Source organism: Pinus tabuliformis, chromosome 9 (genome assembly GCF_031772625.1).
Source record: "Pinus tabuliformis cultivar Carrire ecotype Pingquan chromosome 9, CPIR1, whole genome shotgun sequence".
NCBI classification, from domain to species: Eukaryota; Viridiplantae; Streptophyta; class Pinopsida; order Pinales; family Pinaceae; genus Pinus; species Pinus tabuliformis.
Window position 1 is genome coordinate 870,755,918 of NC_142307.1, and position 21,397 is coordinate 870,777,314.

Genomic DNA, 21,397 nt, shown 5'->3' on the forward strand with positions numbered 1-21,397 from the left:
TGCACTAATAACAATAAGGGGTTACACTAGTAGTATAGGGACCTAACATGCCCTTCTCCTTCAAAAAGTGTTGTGCTCAACGCTTGAGTAGTTTTGGATGCTTTTGTATAACATTTTCATCCTCCCATGTGGAATATTCAATGGGTAAATTCTTCCACTTGATGAGATACTCTAAAATTGATCGATTTTGTAGCGGTTGATTTCTTGTATTTGTGACTGCTTCTGATTCCAATATGATTTTTTCTTCCTTGTCAAGTTCTGGCAATATTGTTTGAATTGGGATCTTCTCATGTATAACCTTCTTTAAGCATGAAACATGGAAAACATGACTTCTGCCTTTTACATTCATCCCCATTTTATTTTTATCCTTGTTCTTCCATGGTTGGTAGCAAAGTCTGGCTTTCCTGACTGCTTCATCCATAGTCCTTAGATTGTCGAATTCAATCCTTTCCTTATACACTGCTGGTAGACAGTTCAAAAATCTCTGCACCTTGGCTTTTTCCTCTCTAATATATGGCACATACCAAAGTAAGTTTGTGAATTTTGTCACAAACTCATCCATGGTAAGCTGCCCTAACCTTAGTTCATGGAATTCTTTTGCACGATCGTCATAATATCTCTCACTCAAATAACAAGATTTAAATTTCTGCTGAAATTCCTCCCATGAGACTGTTCTCTCATCCAACAAATGTATAATTTTTGTTTCCTCCCACCACAGGGTGGCTTTCCCCTATAGCTGATAAACATCCAATCTTTCTTTCAAGTTATATTCATACACCTAAAAGTATTTGACCATATTCAAAAGCCAAGCTTCAACATCTTCCTCCCTTTCCCCGTCAAAGGTAGGGGGTTTGGAGTTGCACCAAATCTTGTTGTAAATTATGTATAACCTCCATAATCTGAGAGTTGGGATTAGAGGTAGTGCCTTCCCCTCCCAGCTCTACATATATTCCCTCCCCTCCGGACATGACTGGAGGTGATTTATTTGCCAAATGTATCAATTTGTTGTACCTATGTACCTTATATCCACAACATCATTCTGTTATCAACACTTACAGTATATAGATAAAAACAAAATAAAAGATATCTATATATTTTTTCTTTATGTCTATGGTGGTCCACACTAGGCCTAGTGTTAAACTTGGGCTCTGATACCACTTGTCATGCACCTCTACTTAGGCATTTTTTCTGTATAATTAATTCTGGTGTAATTAATTATACATCTGTTATAAAATTCAACTAGGCATTGGTTATAAAACTCCTAATCTAAACAATAAGGTAATTTTGTTTTAAGAAAGATATGTAGGCTACAGTTGATACCCTAGGAACCTCTCATACCATATCATCGGATTCCATGTGCACTTCTTAATCAAACCCTACATTTATTTTCGCCTTTCTACTATGATATAACAACCCTTGATAGGGGTGTCCACTTCACACCTTAACAACACATGTTCCTTTTTAACCTTAATGAATTAATATTTGTAGATCCTTAGTACTATGAACTTGTCAGTCTTGCTGAGTGTGCTACCTTTCCTAAGCACTCACATTAGTACAGTAACGTTAATGCTAAATTCATATGACATTTAATACGACACCCTAGATTTTTATGCTTGTCGTCCCTCTCGACTTCTTGTCAATTCTAGCATTGATTGTTATGGCACATGTGATATATGGGAAAGGTGGCATAATTAAGTAATGACACACTAACTCAGCCCATGTGAACGCACCGACCTGCTTGTCATTTTGCACGAACGATGGGATTATGGGTTGGCGAAATCAACGGAGGAAGGTTGTCCCCTTAACCCTAATGCCAAACCCACAATGTATTCCTTTGCCTCTGATCTTTTTGTGCGTCATTCGAACTGGTTAGCGTCTAGACACCTCCGTGAGCTATGGCATACTCCTAACAATTTGGAAATGACTTTGTGCATAGTTGTTAGGGTGCGGTTATGAAATGACTCAAACTATTGCTAGGTAGGGTTTGTCCATACATTTCAAAATTTTTAATTATATCATATCACCATCACTTTTGTCTTCCACCTATTCACTTCCAAATTACCTCTTTAAAATTGATGTTATGGTTCTCCCTGGTCTCTTACGAGAGTTTTGTCCTACTAGGTTCCTTCTCAGCATTGCAACAGTGTTGGCTGAAATTTTCTAACTCCCTTGGGTGAGTCGATACCCCTTGAGTCTATTTGTAACCTTGCTCAGGTATTTTGACAAAAGGGCCAGAACGTTGACATACTCTATCTTCTTTGATCGGATCTTGTTTAAAACATTTCGCTATTGCAGAGGATTCCTTCATCTAGATTTGGGTTTCCTCTATGGCTCTGCTTCTAAGTATTTTTGCTCATCTCTGCTTGAATTTTAGATGGCAAGGGACTGAGCAATCCTATGTCTCCACTGATAGGTATAACCTTCCTTTCTTCTCAGTTGCATGTATTATCCTGCCTATTGTACACATTTCCTTTCTACCTTAGTTTCTTGTTTTTCTTTCAAGGTTGTTGTCGAGGATTCTCGGTGTAATATTTTCATCCTGGCCATCACAGGTACGATGTCCGAGTTCAACGTTTTATTCTAATTATGGTTTCACTTATGGCATCAGTTATGTATTGTTACTGGTGTGGTATTTCTATGCACTTCCACTAGTTGTGGAACTTCCCCATAACCGCCATCCTCACACTATAAGTATCGTTCAAATTTACTAGCATTTGGGGTTTTAATTCGATGTCAAGTTTGATGTAATCATAATGTTTCCTCTAGAATTGGCACCTCATTACTAGTACCTCTGGGGTATTGTTTATATCCAAGACATCATGAGATTATCTGTCTAGAACTTCCTCTCCATCGTCTTATGCCATGCATGACTCACTCACTACTTCTTCCAGGTAACAACCCTTCATACCTATTTATTGTAACATTCTTGGGTTATTTTTTCAGATTTCAGTTTATGTTTTGGTTAATAACATTTGGTTTTTCAGCCTACAACATAATTATAATATGCTTTATGTTGTCTCTGTTTCACGTAAAAGAGAAGGTTGCAGCCTAGATCCATGTGATAGGTAACCACATATAAGATTTTATCGAGTTGAGGGTTGGAAACCCTTGCCATCATATGATTTGATGATCCAGGTATTGGCACTTTCTTTGTATTCCCTTTGTAGGTAGGAGGAAAAACTTTCTCGTTGGGGTTCGTCCATCATTTTTGGGCCTTAAGTCTAGAGTCAGAGACTAATAGTGCGGTATCCTCACACAGGTCGATCCATTGTTCATGTTATCATGAAAAGGAATACTTCAGATAAGCGTGCATCCTCCCTTTGAAATCTCTCTTGAATTTTGAGTTATGACTGTTGTGATCATAGCTTATATACACTTAATACATCAAAGGAATTTATCAAAGGAAATCAATATAACCAGCATCAAATAAACTCTTTAAAAAGACAAAATATATCCCTCTTTCCTCACATTGCTAATTGTCATCTTCATCTTGTGATGTTGAGAGCATAGATTGGAGAGAGCACTTCCTCCCTCCTTGTTGGTGCCAGGTGTCAACCAACTCAACTCAAGTATCGTCAAATATATCAACTCAACTATTGAATTTTGGTTTTTATTTATTTATTGTGTAAATACAATCATCCATCTCAATCATTGGCCCATCTTTTCCTCTCTCCCATGCTATATTGACTAGTTTTTATCTTTTCAATCGAGTGGGTAATAAAAGACAATTTGCCAAGATCAAATATTATGCCCTATCTTATCACATCCTGCATCTACTTAGAAAACACCTTGAATGCCTTAGATTCAACTTCGAAGAATGTCCTTGGTAAGTGAAGAGGAGATGCATGCCCCCATCTAGTTAATATCACCCATTCCTTGTTCATTTCAACCCCAAAATCATTCCCTAGTAGCCATGAGATGGATTATTGGTCTTTGGATCAAATTTTTATGTCAGTAAAACCCTTGAATTCATCCTTTTCAGTGTCTAGTAATGCTAATCTCCTCCTCTCTTTTCTTTTAATAGCTAACCTCATCAAGTCACCTAAGGTTCATCCTTATAACACCCTCTCTATGCCTCTTTAACCATATTCATTGTTAAAACTTGGATCTAGTCTCACTCACCACCACTTTGGCCATTCCGTTATAGGACATGATCACCTGCATTTCTCCTGCAAAAACCTTAGCCTCGTCTCCTGTAGCACAAAGAAACACCTTTGTAATTCAATATGGAGCCATCTCGGTCAATATTGTGTGTTCATCAACTGTAGTGTCATTTCGAATGTTGTCTCAAGTTAATATTACTAGTATTACTTTTCCATTTACCATAAAAAACCTATTACCTCTAGCTGAGTTTTAAAAGTAGAAGAATAGACGAGTAGATAAACATAGATAGCCTCAAGCCCAAAGCTCTGAGTTCCTTGGTGTTTATATTTATGAGTTAATTTATATAATGGGTTCTCTTAACTTAATGGGATGCACAGGGAAACTATATATGTGTCAAATAAAAGGGCCTGCAGAACCCTTATGGTTGAGACCTCAAATGAAGAGCCACCTGCCAACTCACTTGGTCCTGAGTTCAGGGACACTCCATGCCTCAATGATAGATATGAGGCATATGCATGGAAAAAAGTACACTAGTTGTTTTAGATATAAAATCTGCCTCTAGATGAACTAGACTCATAGATCTACATGGTTTTTAGGAGGTCTTGGTTGCATAATGTCATTGCTCATCCCCCTATCTTCATATGTGCAGAGGTCGTTGAGTGGTTAGTGAAGCATGTTGATTCTGAAGAGGCCATGATCAAGGACAGACACAAAAATCTCATTTCCTCATTCAGTGCCTCTAAATTTAGATGTATTACAATCTCCCTAAGGAACAGATACCCTTAGATGAGGAATAACTATTAGATTTAAAGATCTTACCCAAAGAGCTTCTAAAGACATGGTGGATACAAAAAGGAACCTTTAGGTCCCAATCAAAAAAGGAATATTCTATCAATTTTCTAAATACTTCCTTTCAACTTATAGCTTCCATGTTATATAGGTTGTATGGCAGGCCCAACACAGAGACCTTCTATGAGGATGGGTCCCATTGATTTATTTTACAACAGTGAAAGGAAACCTTTTTCAGTGGATTAATATCCTCCCTCTCTCCTTGAAGGATAATATTAGAAAATATTAGAATCCAAGGGAAGGTTGGCAGCCTCAGTTCTTCATGGCCTCCTACCTACTAAACGTCATTCATGTCGATCACATATTCCCGACAATGGGTTAAAAGTGGACAGTGCAAGGGAATCTAGTTCACATTTACTTAAAAGTCCCTTGGGAGTCTCACTACATCCATTCTTACACCAAAACTTCTTGATCCCATTGTATGAAATAATTTTTAATGTGCATGATTCATGCATGTTTGAAAGAACCAAGCAGTTGATCTCCACAATCGATGATTGTCTTTTTTATCAAGATAGCATATGTTTGAGAATGTTTGGAGCAACCAATCCTCCTCATTTGTTGCAAAAATTTATAAATGACCAAATGTATTATAATAAATAGCATATCAAGTTTGCGTAGGGGTGGGTGAGAACTCTCACAAGACAAGAAGGATCCTTAACCACACATGCTAGTAGTACACTTGGATTCCCATAGTTGAAGTACATGAAAGAAGCAAGATCATAATTTGACACCTTGACAATATTCCATTTTGGGGATCTAAAATTCCATGGATATGATACCAACTCTAGGGTAAATAATCATTGTAAGGAATGTAAATACAGGTATGACTACCAATCATGGACGTGAATTGAGGAAGAGAAACAAAAATGTCAGACCAAGAGGTAACTCCTCAAATCAGAACTCTATATTATTCATTCAGGTTGTTCATTAGTATATACAAGAGGGAGTGATTGTTCGATTCATCTCCCGATGACTCTTTAATCCCTATGATTAGGTTTCAACGTTCCCCCCCTTAATCTGAATGGATGTTGGTGAGTCCAAACATCGTTCTGAATCTTTCAAGTTTTTCTCTTCCAAGTGATTTGGTGAAGATGTCTGCAATTTGCTCATTAGTGGAACAATGGTAGAGATGGATTGTTTTGGCCTCAATATGATGTCAAATCAGATGATATTTAGTATTGATGTGCTTTGTTCGATCATGGAACTTTGGGTTCTTGGCCAACTTTATTGCAGAGGTATTATCAATCATGAGTGGAGTCGATTGTATTTGTTTTACTTGCAAATCTTCAAGAACTTTCCTGAGCCACACAATTTCTTTTGTAGCCTCAGCTGCTACCACATATTTTGCCTCTGTTGTGGAATCTACTAGAACTGATTATTTGTGTGATCTCTAGGAGACAACTCCTAATCCAAGACTCTTAGAAAACCTGAAGTAGATACCCCAATTTCTTTGTCTCCATCGAAGTCTGAATCAAAGTATCTAATCAAGATGAAGTCACCCACCTGTGTATATTTGATTCCAAAGTCTTGAGTTCCCTTCAAGTACTTTAGAACTCTTTTTGCAGCAGACCAATTTCCCTCACAAGGCTTTTGCATGAGCCTGGAGAGGATTCCAACAACAAACAAAATGTCTGGTCTGGTAGTAGGTAGGTAGTTGAGACTTCCTAAAAGCTGTCTATACTTTGTTGCATCCTCAAATTCTTTTCCTTCAATGGATGTGAGCTTTAAGTTTTGTTCCATTAGAGTAGTCAGAGGATTGCATTTAGTCATGCCAAACCTGTTCAATAGATTTCCAATGTACTTCTTTTGAGAAATGAATATGGACTTCAGATGTTGAGTTACTTCAATACCAAGATAGTAATGAACATAGCCCAAATTAGTCATTTCAAAACCTTTCCTCAATTCCTTCTTTATGGATGCAATGTAGCTTTCATTGTTCCCTGTTATCAAAAGATCTTCTACATATACAACAAGATATACAACTGTTTTGCCAACCTTCTTGACAAACAAAGTTGCATCATCAAGATCATAATGTTTGAAGTTGAGTTTCAGAAGATGCTCAGTTAGTTTTTCATACCAGGCTCGCGATGCTTGTTTGAGGCCATACAAGGATTTCACAAGTTTGCATACTTTATGTTCATGTCCTTTCATAGAAAATCCTTCAGGCTGGGACATAAAAACATTCTCTTTTTGATCTCCATTCAAGAAAGCAATTTTTACATCCATTTAATGGAATTTCCAACTATTCTGAGCTGCTAGGGAAAACACTGTCTGGATGGTAGCCCATTTTGTTGTGGGGGAAAAGTCTCCTCATATTCGACCCCTTCCTTCTGTGTAAAACCTTTTGCCACAAGTGTGGCTTTGTGCTTGTCAAGTGAGCCATCAACTTTATACTTGTTCTTGTAGACCCACTTGCAACCAATTAGTTTGGTTCCCAATGGAGGATCAACCATCTTTCAAGTGCCATTATTTATGAGGGCATCGTACTACTTTTGCATCACTTCTTTCCATTCATCATGAGAAGAAACTTCTTTGAAGGAAGTTGGTTCAAAATCTATGGACAAATTCAATTCACAATCATAAAAAACATCCATATCAATAGTTGAATCAGAGCCATCTACATCACCTCCATTTTGCCGGTTTGAATTGCTAGTTCCTGTCCTTCCAACCTCTTTAGGATGAACACTTTCAAGTGTGTTTGTCAGCCACTTTGGGGGACCTTTTTCAGATGATCTAGCATGCTTCGTTGATTGAGTTGGGACATAATCAAGATTAAGTCTCCCAATTCTATCAATCACATCACTTAAAGTATCATCCGTTGTTGGAGTTTCATGCGGGGGAGAGAGTGCTTCAGAAGAAGATTCCACAGGTTGATCTAGTATAGGAATCCCCCCTTCAAGATGTGGAATTTGATTATAAAATTCTTGAAATGATTTTTCATTTGCGAATCTATCCGAGCGATCAATTTTCCTCTCAACAACATTGTCAGTTTTGGATGATTCAAGAAAGATTACATCTCTAGATACAACAAACTTTTTATTGACTTCATCATAGAGACAGTATACCCCAGGAAGGTACACTTACAACTTCTTGTACCAATTTTGTTTCTATGTACCATTGGTATCAAGGCATAACTGTGGAACCAAAGACCCTGAGATGCTTTACCGAAGGAATGTGCCCATACGACATTTCATAAGGAGTCTTGTTTCTAATATCATTAGATGGACATCTATTCTTTATATATACAACACATAGAACTACATCAGCCCAAAACATCAATTTTACATTTTTGAAAAACATCATGGAGCGTACCATATTTAAGATTGTCCTATTCATTCGTTCAGCTATTCGTTCTGTTAGGGATTATAAGGCACAATTGTTTGATGTTTGATCCCATGTTGGCGAAGATAGTTTTCAAATTCATTTCAAGTGTATTCTTTTCCATTATCAGTGCGAACAGAGCCAATATGAGATTGTGCATCATTTTCAATCCATGTACGAAAGTTCTTGAATGTTTGAAAAACATCAGATTTGTTCTTCAATAAATAAACCCAACACATTCTGGTGTAGTCATCAATAAATGTCATGATATATTTATTTTCATTTGTAGAAGGAACATGCATTGGACCACATAAATCTGAATGAATGAGTTCAAGTTTTCTATGTTCTCTTGAATGTGAATCATGAAAAGACTATTTTCTATGCTTTCTTAGAATGCAAGCATCACATTGCTTAAGTTTCCTAGGAATTGTAGGCAAACCAATAACACCATTTTTCTTCAACAAGCAGAGGTTGTCATAGTTCAAGTGTCCAAATCTAGCATGCCATAATAAACTTGATGGAAATGTACCTTCGTCATACTGAGAATTATATGAGAAATTTTGTGCACGAGCAGAGGTACCCTGCAGCTTGAGAAGCCTTTATTCTTCTATCCCTGTCATGACAAGTGAGTGGTCTAATGCTTTTCTCACCTCAATCTTGCCATCAAACATATGAATGGAGTGTCCTTGCTGGCAGATGTGGACCAAGGACAACAAGTTTCTCCTCAGTTGTGGGAGATATAGAACATGATGCAGAAGAAAGTCTGGAAGACCAGACAGTTTAAGCCTGATTGTGCCAAGCCATGATGGCTTGAGTTTTGATTTGTCTGCAAAGTATACTGCTCCATCAACATTGTCAATAAATTATTCAAAAAAATATTTTCTAAAAGTCGTGGCAAGTTTCTCCTGAATCAAGCAGCCAATCATTTTTCCAAGAAGTAAGTGAAGCATTAAATAAGTCTTCATTTACTCCAATATTACAGTGTGCCACAACATAGTGAGCGGATTCAGGTGCTTTACCTTTCTCTCTGTCATTAGTCTTACCTTTAGGTTGATTTATTTCCTGCTCAATTCTATCCCAAGGCTGCTTGCATGTGGATGCATCATGTGATCCATCTCTTTTGCAACGTATGCAATGCAAATCTGACTTTTCTCCTTGAGAGTGTATGCCCCCCCGCCTCTGAAATATCTTCCTCTTCCTCTTCGACCACCTCTTCCTCTGGAAGAATCTTGGGCGAGATTCTTTTCTTTATGAGCAAGGCACATAGCTTCTTCGGAAGATTCAAGGGTTGTCTTCTTTCCAAAAGCTTTCTCTCTTTCAACGAATTTTTTCACAAGAGAGTCAAAGGTAATATCTTTGAGATTTCCATTTGCTTGCAATGACTCAAGATAATTGGAGTAAGTAGGATAAAGTGCCTTGAGAAAAGCGATCAGAGGAATATCCAATTCAACCTCATTGACTTTAATATCATGCATTATAGATTTTACTTCGGATGCAAGAGTGAGAGGATCATTATTTTGTAATTCAAGAGTGAAGAGTTTAATCATGAGTTGAACAACTTCAAGTGCAGAGTGTGAGTCATAAAGTTCTTTTAGCTTTTGTAAGGCATCGAATGAATTTGAAAATGGCGAAATGTCTCCACTCACCTCTTCACTTACTGATGTTGCAATCAATGCATAGGCTTTGTTGTTCTTATTTTCCCAAATGGCGAGCTCCTTGTCTGAGGTAGGCTAGACCGGCGCTTTGTCTCCTTCTTCAACACACACTCGTTTCCATAGCTCATTAAAAATGAGAGTATGTTGGATTTTTCGCGACCATTCAGGATAATTCTCCTTTCCATTGAGAACTACTCCCGCAATAGATATAATTGAATGCATTGTAAAATCTAAGTGCTATAAAAATACTTCTGCTGCAAAATTTTACTCCTAAAAAAATCTGATTCTGATATATAGAGACAGAGGTATCACTATACAAAATGTAATACCATACACCGCTGAATATCATTCAACGTAATAGCATTCACCATTCACTGACTCTAATATTCAATGCCATACACATACAATGCAACAACTTACAGTCACTAAAAATAATCATACCATTCGCGCAGGAGAGGAGGCTCTCACGCATAGGCCATGAGCATATCAACAGGAGCACTCACGCATAGACCACGAGCGTATCAGCTAGAGCACTCATGCATAATAATGACCAATGGTCTCCCTCATAACCGAGCATCGATATATCCCACGATATGGACGAAGCCCAAGCTATGGGAGGAGCGGTCATAGTTTTGTCCTACTTACCACGATCCCACGCAGCGTTCACCTTACAGAGGCCATTCTCCTCATCGTGATTAAGCTAGTCCTCGAGCTGCAAATGGGAGCCCACATTATAGAGATCGTCTAAGGCAGAGGCGGGAGCGGCTATGGCGGGAGTCTCGGTGATTCTTCATCTTTCGGCCATGGCAGAACAGACTGAGAGAGCTTTTCTAAAGCAACCAAAAGTCTTTCTCAGTTCCAAGACGTCTGGAAGGGGAAACGACCTGGAAAAGGTGGCAATAGGTTTTGGAAGAATGTTGGTCTTAGCTTCAAGGAACCTACATCGACAAGAAGTGTCCATTCATGGGTACTGTTTCAATAAGAGGTCGTATATTAGCTGGAACATGTTACAGTGTGGAAGAAGCAACACACAGCGAATGAAACCGTTTCAAAATTAGGGATTCGACTATGTATGAGGATCGCCAAGCTAGGAGTCAATTGTATTCTTGGATGGGAGGTAGCGTCAGAGCTGCCAAGCTAGCCAGAATCAACAGAATAATAGTGAGAGAGATGTCAGTCTGCATAGGCAGAATAGGGAGTTACAGAGCAGAGGGAAGCCAAAAATGGCGTTGGCTCTGATACCATGTCAGACCAGGAGGTAACTCCTCAAATCAGAACTCTATATTATTCATTCAGGTTGTTCATTATTATATACAAGAGGGAGTGACTGTTCGGTTCATCTCCCGATGACTCTCTATCTTCTCTATTATTTATTTATATTAATTACAATTGTTCACCCAATCCCTATGATTAGGTGTCAACAAAAAAAAATCCTTGAAATTATCAGAAGTTATTTTCAAGATAGGTTATAATTCATCTCACGCGAAAAAATAGAAATCTCAAGCTGAAAGATAATCCCTTTCCAAGAAACAAGTTTCCCATCATGAAGTAGCTAGAGTTGCATGCAATAATTTGATGTGGGAGTAAGAAGTAGCTTGCGTAGCCTAGGAGATTGAGCTCAAAAAGAAAGAAGAAGAAGAAATTAGGAGGGAAGAAGAAATGAAGAGAAAGTAGAGGAAGAAAGGAGAAAATCATAGGAAGAAGAAGAGAAGGGACAAAAAGAAGTTGAGGCCAAAGTGAAAGAAGAAGCTCTCAAGGCCCAATCGGAAGAATAGAAATAGGGTTTCCAATAAAACCTAGCTTCCATGGCCATTAACCCATTTGAACTAGTGGCTCCTACCATCACAGGTGGTAACTTTCCAATTACAAAGATGCGCATCACACCAACAAGGAAGAGGAACGTGATTAGCCTAGGTAGATTCAGATATGACCGTGCCTTGAATAGGATAATGGAGCACAAGAAGGAGACACTATCAACTCCTCGTATGCCTCTAGTGTTAGTCACCATAGAGAGCCCCATTCTGCAAGACACCAAAAAAGATCCACTTGCCATGGATTTAACAGGCACAACATTCTTTCAAGCCACTAAGAGAAATGTAAAAAACCTCCATGAACAAGTAAAGCAAGAAGATGAATACAAAACAGAGCTGAAGTATTAGGTCAAGCTATTAAATGTTGACAATAGAAATTTGAAGGAGGGAACCAACATGGAAAAGTATAGGTCTTGTACCTCTGAACTGTGTGAATCCAACAAGACCATGGTCAAACAAGTCTACCCATGCCTCTTGCAGCTCCAAAATATATTCACCACACTACTACAGCTTTGGGAATTAGCTAAGAAAAGAGGCATTTAGCTACAAGGAGTACAAAATTTTATGAACTGGTCAGAGAAATACCCTAAGGAATATTTATGGGCTTTGTGAGTGGTCCCTAGTATTAATGAAGAGTACTGACATATGACTATGTCATTGTTAACATGACCCTTAAGAACTAGGAAAAGTTGGATAAAGACATATCATGATCTGTAGCTCAATACCAACAACATTATTCCTTAACTAAGAGATTAATCAAAATGAATAAGTTACCAACCATTGGAACTGAGTGAGAATCCAAGCTAGATGAAGTAGAAAGAGATGTTGAATACTAGAGAATTGCCTTTTAGTGTCTTAACAAACAAACTCACAAAATACAATCTCAAGCAACACATTGTGAAGCCCTCAAAGTAGAAAAAGGTTCTAAACTCCTTCATGGTCTCACAAAAGAAATATGCACAATCCCTCTCACAGAGCACGTCAGAGTATCATGTCATCATTAAAGGGTTATTACCCAATAGTATGAAGATGATTTTCTCATGTTATAAGATTTTGGTAGCTTATCTTCATGAAGTCCTAGGGTTCCTTGTGGAAGATTCAATGAGATTATAGTAGCTGAATTTTTCCATCCCATGAGAGTTATAAACTATTTCCCTTAATTATATTTGAAAATGATGAGAATATGAAGATATTGGAACTGACTAGTAACCAACAGTCCCTAGGAGAAGTTACTGTTGTAATATATAAATGATGTGAAACTCCTAGTAAAAAGGACATTGAATGCCTGAACTGCTTTACTTTTGAACTTTCAAATCTTTAGTAAAATTTTATTGAGTTTAAAAATCAAGATCTAAGAATTTGGTGTACTTTGTATCCATTGACAAATAATATTCAGAAGGCCACTATCAAAATCATGACTCAAAATGTATCGTGATATTGCTTCATATGAATCTTAAGTGTTTTCATTTGTGCATGCATTATGTGATATTTATTAATATTAACTAACATATTATTATGTGAACCAAGAAGTTCTTTCTCAAATTGTTACTAATTCTTGATGATCACTTTCTTCACTGAGTACTTATTAGAATAGAGATTAGCTATTCTGTGTTTGCTCTAATAAGTTAAACATTCTAGTGCTACAGAATCAAATAATTGTTTTCTTAGTTCAATAAATGTCATGTTTAGTATTTCCTATCCACGTCTATCTTTCAGCATTTAGTTAGTTTACAATAGTTTTCTTTCTAGAGTTAGATAGTTTTAGTTTAGTTTGCATGCTCCCTGTTGTGATGGTCATTCAATATCTCATATCATTCAACAAATCAAGCATGGTTGTCGAGCCAAAATTTGGATGGGTCTCTTACCCCAAATGGTGTGAGGTCTATTTAGGACCTCATACTAGAGAGAACCCTTGTGGTTTTTGTTTGTTCATTTATCCTTGTCAATAAGGGGATGGTTCTAAGAGGTGGGTACTCCATCCTATCTAATTTGTTGTGTCAATGAATCAAAACAACCAACAATGTAAACTTTGAAACGAGAACTATAAACTCAAAATAGGAACTCTGGCCAAAAAACCCCCAAAAAACATGAAAAACAGTGCTAAAAACGAAAAGTGTGTATACTAGAACGATGGTTTTTTTTTTAGGGACAATTTTGAACATGTTATAAAAATGACAGTGAAACGAATTTTTTGTGCAAAAATTGTGCAAAAAACACCTTGAAAATGAAAAGTGTTGATACTGGAATGATGGTGTTTTTTTAAGGTCAATTTTTAACATTTTTAAAAATGCCAGTAAAACCGAATTTTTATGTGCTAAAAAACAGTTGCTTTTTAGGGAAAAAAACACACTAATGTTTTTGGTAGAATAACATTTTTCTCTCCTAAGTATAATTTCAACATGTTTTAGTAATGACGATAAAGATAAAATTATGGGATGTGAAACGCATTAAAATTCTATTAGTTTTCATCCATGTTGTTAAACATATAATAACATCACACTAAAAATCGTTAAAATTCTAATTGTTTTCAACTATAACATTAAAGATACAAAAAAAATGGAAATTTTTCAACCATAAAATTAAAAAACCATGACATTATGAACAAATTACATGACTAAATTAATCAAAACGTCATTATATTGAATGAAACATACATTATATCTCTAATTTATTGTTGCATTGTAGATATTCTAAACAATAAAAATTGTCATAATTAAAACATATAATCCAACAACATAAAAATTACTCATAACTTCTTATTTAACACCATATGGAAATCAAAAATTTTATTTCAAGATACAATGTAAACATCAGTTCTATAAATTGTCTTAGACAATTATTCAAAATCACTCATATTTTCTTACACACCATCAGAATTCACATCTTCAGATGAATGACTGGATGCAGACGAAGATGTTCCATATTCTTTCTTTCATCAACTAGTGCCCCATCTGAGTCCACATGCATGCCCACCATATCAGGTTTCAAAATTCTTCTGTATCTACAACTGTTTTCAGCAGACTCACATCTCAACATTGTTCCTTCTGGTAACAACCTTTTCAGAATCTCTATCGTCTTGAAGTGAAGAGTTCCTCTCTTTGTTAAATTGAAGTCATAAACAAGTATGTCAACATCTTCCAATTTTAAGAGGTCTGTGCGACGACGATTTATATTTGTACTCTTTCTTTTTCTCTTTCCGCCAATTTTTTTTATCAACTACCATCTCTGGCTTATACACACCATTGAATGGATGTGTATTTGTGGCATACCAATGTACTTCAACACCTGTAACATCTTGATTTTCTGTAAAGACCTTTATAACCTTAGCAACCCAGAATGGATAGCCGTTGGGATCTCCATCTGCTAGCACTGCGATCATGCAACCCTCCTTAATATCCTATACTGAACCTCTGTAAAGGTCTTCCATGGCTTCACGTTCTGCATGAGATCTTCTGGAACCAATATACATCTTTCTTTCCTCTGCGTGCCTTCATTTGTTTTTCTTGAAATGATATCACTTTGATTATTGAAAAATGACTCCCACCAAACTGAATAGCAATGTCAAAGTATTCATATGTATATATAATATATTTTTTAATTTCTTCTAGGCAATCAGAATAATTTATATCTCTATTATGTCTGTGTGCATTATGAACTTCAGTAACTGATTGTAATAACGATATATTTGATGCAAATATTGAATGATCTGCAATAAACTTCAAAAATTCCAAACCTGATGACGGTGCCCATTTTGCAGTAGTTGAATACTTCTTGCCCCATATTAGTGTTTTCCCATCATTTTTTTTATACGGAATTGATGTTGGAAGCTAATGTCATTAAGTTGTTCAATGCATTTCTCCTCATCTATTAAACCTTTGCATGTCCATTATTACTTTCTATCTATAATCTACTAAAACAATTCCCAAACAATTCCCGAGCCAAATCAAAAGACAGGATTCTAAAGAATGAAGAATAAGTTCATGTCGTTGCCTTGAGCACTGGCATGGCCCCTGAAAACATGAAACAATTATCAGCTCAGTTGTAAACAACTCGGAGAAAACCTACAATACAATTGCCTTGAATATAAATCCAAAATTTATTTTACATACATGCAGATCATCGTTGCTCTTTGAGTTCATTTTCTGTCAAGATCCTAGTCATATGGGGATAATTTCCACTTGGTGGTAGATCACTATCATCAATCTTCACTGTTTGCAAAGAAAAATGTGTTGCTAGTCCAAATTCCTTAACTTGAAACCAACGGTGATCAACTTCGTCGGAACAATCACAATAATCGTAATTTTTAACCAACATATGTCAAACAGTGACAAACTATTTCCAAATTCTAGTTCGATGAACTGAGTTTAATCATCGCCTTTTTATAGCGGCACTTCCTCCAACAACACTCCATCGAGTAGTGGCACCATGAATGCAGCGGTAGCGACACTTCCTCCCACAACACTCCATCAAACAGCGACACCATGAACTCATAGGCAGCGGTGGTGCAGTAAATTACCAGTTTGACGGCAAGGCTCCGGGTAGATTTGGCTTCAACCCCGTCAACAGCCTGCAGTTGCACCCAGTTCAGGCACAAAACCGTCTTCCATTATGAACGGCTTCATCACGTCTTCTTATCGAACTGTCACAAGCAAACACGTCATCGCAAACAATAGACGAGATCCACCACATGTTGCAATATGTTCAACGCCTGGATGTTGTGTCCAGCAAAAGCGGATGCGAGAAAACAAACGGCACTGGATCACTTCCCATGACTCGATCTCTGACATCAATTTCACGATCTCAAATAATTCGGCACGTTCAGGTACAAATCCTTCGTCCCGCCTCGCATTTTGAAAAAAAAAAACTCAAAACACTAGAGGTGATGTCCACAGGAATAAGAAAAAAGGCCCATGATCCGTTGACATTGTGGCCTCGTGGTGAGTGCTGGAGCTGATAGACGTTTCTCATCGAATCAGTAGATGAGTGCGTCGATCACACTCAACAGAGAACTAATATTCTCACACATCACACAGTAATAACCTATGCTTACTATGTAATATATTTACACATGAACAACATTGCAAAATTGGCATGATCCCAGCCCCTCTCATGAGAGTCAGCACTGAACCAGTTCCGATACCAACAAGAAAATTGGAGGGTCAGTCGTGATGGACAGATTACATACAAAAATAATTAGTGTATTATTATCAAATTTAAATTACAAACTATATAAATAGTGCTCATGAGATTTAATAGATTTGAATCGCTTGTTGATAAAATATCTCAACAAATTTCAACTACCAATCAACATAATCTATCAATTTACTAATGTAAGAGTTATTTCCAAGTTCCACATATACACAAATGTCACTGCCTTGACAGCGTGTCAACTTTAACACTCACCTCCATACCTCATGACAATACAGAATTGGCAAGTGACTCAATATATTGTTTACAAGAAGGGTTCCAATTTCTAATGATGTCGCCTTGTTTGCCAATTGGTTTGCTATAGAGGTGTTATGCCGAAAAACATAGACCACTATGAACTCATTCAAAATTTTCAAATACTGAAAAAAAAATTAAATAGGATGTTGAGCTAAATTTGTTAGAGAAGAACCCAGAGGAAGGTGTTGAATTATATTCTTGGAGTCTTATATTGTCATCATATTATAGACCTTGATAGGGATAGATTATATCAACTCTTGAAATAAAGCATAAACCTCTCCTTAGTTGTTGGTGGTATACCGAAAATTCTATGAAAGTTATAGTTCAACACGTTAACACTTCCTACACCTACTACCCCAATTTTAATTTATTAATTAATTCATAACATTATAAAACAAATTATATTTTTTTAAATAACATTAAAGACACTAATCACAAATAATTGTGTTGAGAGGCACTCTAAAACCCAATATGACAACAATGTTGTAAAACACTAGTTATATAAAACATTATTTAGTGTAATATTATGTTGACTCAATCAACATTATAATTTTAAAAAATAAATAATAATTAAAAAACTAATAATTTTAAAGAATCTAATTAAAAAACTAATAATTCAGAAATGTACTAAAAAGAATCTGGACTAGAACAACAGACAAACTACAGTGTGACCACTTGGGAGAATTTAGAGACATAAAGAGTAGTTGAATGACAAAATCGTAACAATGAATACAGAGTAAGCATTTGTACCATAAATACCCTTTGAACATGAGATTAAGCTAGCAGGTGGTAACAAGTTATGACAAGGGAATAAATGATTGAGAGTATCAATGTGGACAAGGCGTAATGGAAATATAATAATAATATTGGATATGAAAGGGCGTGTATGCTATTTAATATTATTAATTAATTCCAATCTTCCACGTCATGATCGAGAAATAATTTGTCAATTTTTTTAACAAATCATGAAAACTAAGTGCATTATTTTGAAAATTGTGATGAAAATTGTGATTGACCATTTTTGCAAATTACAATTTTGATAAAAAGTTTAAATAAAATATGTCCAACCCAGTATGGAAAAGATGTTGTAATGTTTTGTGTTGTAAATATTTTGACTCGGTCAAATTATATACAAATTCAAATTAAAATTAAATTAATAATGTGAAAAGTTTTTTACTGGATCAAAATAAAATAAAAATAATAAAAAATACCATTAAAATAAAAATAACTTCATGGTATTTGTCCATGGTATTGCTCCATGGTACGAGAACCCATGGTATTCATGTGGAATATAACCTATTTAAAGGGGAAAACTAAATCAGTCTAGATCTATCTTAACTCTGGACATACCAAGTGTTGAGAGGGATCAAATCTCCTTAGATACAAACCTCTTTTAGAGTGCAAAGGGATTTGATCCCTCTTCTATGCTTGGTAGATCCATAGTTAAGATGGATCTAAGCTCATATTAAGTAATAAAAAAATGAATAAAAATATTAATATTAAATAATAAAAAATGAATAAAAATTTGTTATTTGCATATGTATAAGATAACTAAATAAATATTATATTTTTTATAATTAATTTAAAATTTTAATAATAAATATTTATATATTAAATAAAATTTGCAATTTTATTTTATTTGGTAAATCAAAAGTTTCTATTAGTTCTTGTAAAAGATACATCATTGAGAGCTTCTCAAAAGAAAAACATCAGTCTCATTTCTATTTGGTCAAAAAAACATTTGACCAAAATAACAAAAAAACTACAGGTTCACAAACATTTGCCCATCTTGCCCAAAAGAAACCAAGTACCAAAATACAGGCCACTATCATAATCAATCCACATTATTCCTTAGAGCTATCATAATCAATCCACATTATTCCTGAGAGCCTAGTCTGCAGGACTGTTATAATGTTGCTAATGGAAAGCTTAATGCTCATGAGCCTTTGTGTGTTCCACTCTCCCCTCTAGGTGATCCAATCATTCATCAAGGTGCCTTTGTCCATGATGGAGGGAGGCCTTTGATACAATCTCGTTACAAGAGGGAAGCCTGGGTGTAGCTTGCACCAACGAACACCTTGCACTGCAATAACACAGAATTTCGGCCACTACACTCTTCCCATAACCAAAGAACTTCTGATAGCACCCACTATAGTCCACAAGAACAAAATTGTCCCTGCTTCTTCTGGAGCCTTCTCATACAAGGCGTAAAAACTGTCTACTTCATTACGTTGCATTCCCTCTACGTGTGGGGATATTGAACGCCCCTCGAGGCTTGTTTTCTGGCCTGTTCATCTCCCCCATCGGGAATAAAATTTGTTATTTTTAATTTTAACAAAATTGACTTTTTTTTATAAATTTTAGTAAAAATATAAATTTTACATTTTTTAAACTTACTCTACTTTATATAGATTATAGTTGTTGCATTCAAAAATAATGTAAAAAAAAGTCTCATTTAATTATGACATCAGAATTATTAAAATAATATCAAAATAAACATGTTTTTGGATAATTGCTTTGAAAAATGTGATGTAAAATTATATTTTATATGATAGTTGAATGACAAAGAAAATTAAAAAATAAAAGATATTATATGACTAGCTTTACTTTATTTTTATATATTAATTATTAATTATTTAAATAAATATTAGTATTAAGTAATAAATAAAATAAATAAAAATATTAATATTAAATAATAAAATATGGATAAAAAGTTGTTAAATATGTATAAGAATAATTTAATAGGTAAATAAATTCAAATATTTTTATAATTAATTTAAAATGTTAGAAAATTTAATAATAAATATTAATAATCAAAATATTTATATATTAAATAAATTTTGCAATTTTTTTTAATAAATTTTAGTAAAAATATAAATTCTAATTTTTTAAACTTACTCTATTTTAGATAGATTATAGTTGTTGCACTAAAAAATAATGTAAAAATAAGAAATTTTCATTTAAATATGAGATAAGAATTGTTAAAATAATAGCCCTATGGGGTGTAGAATAGATTCTGATGGGGTGTATTGTTAAGTCACTCCATGATGTGAAGGACACCAGTTCGAAACTCCGTGGGCAAAAAATCAGTCATATTAAGTGCTGGTGTGGCCCAAGCAAGGTGAATTCCCCTGCTAATTTTGACTGCTTAGATGCCCCTAGGTCGCAGCTTCTCAAGTGTCGCGACCCTATGTTGTGATACCTTAAGATCATCGTAGGCACTGTGCGGCACCAACGATATTTTGTCGCAGTTATACAACTACTCTAACCCGGACTACGTTAACTTCTTTTACACTTCAACACTTAGTCAATTTTCTAATTCCAATCTTCTTATTTAATATGGAGTGGAAATAAACTTCATAAACATTCAATAATTTTGCGATAGCATAAAACCAACAATGTACAAGAGTATGTGACGGGAGGGGGCAACTCCCAAAACATTTTTTCCCTTTGCTTCTTTTAATAACTTCAAATATAATTTACAACAGTTTATAAAGGGCTAGCCATGCCCAAACTCATGTGTTTCCCAAGTACAAAGTTACAAAGGTGGCAGTCGTTGGCCCAACCCAACGCACTTCCCAAAATTCCAAGTTCCACAACCTAGGGCATACCCATCCTAAGGTGGACGCCTTTCCCAACATAAAACCCAAAAATGGAGCCCCAAAACAACCTGGAAAACCAACCCTCGGCTCTGCCTAGAAACCAACTCACTTGGACGATCTCTCCTCCCTACGACGTAACTTAGCTGAGTTTCCAAATTTTGTGATGTGTGCCCCGTGGATTTGCAATATCGCACCCCTTACATTTTTGTGCTATCGCAAACTTCGACCTTTTTGTGATCTGCTCTGCGATATTACTTCTCTTGTGCAAACTTGATTTTTCCTCCTCCAAGTGTTGAACTCCCTTCATTTATATGTGTCCCTGCTCCTTTATTTTATGTGGGTTCGTGCCCCTTCATAGAGTTGATCCGACCTTACTTCTTATGATGGCGCCCCTTCATGGGTAGGCACGCCCTTAGGTCGTTTTCCCTGTAGGCGTGTGGGTGCCCCTTCGCTAGGCGGCTCCCTGTCGTGCTGCCAACGTTGCCACCACTAGTCATTGTCATGTCGCACACTCCACATCTCATTGCCCGCTCGCTTGTCTGTCGCACCCCTACTCGCTACGTCTTGCCCATCGTGATCGCACTTCCTTACCTTGCTTGCGCACGTGGGC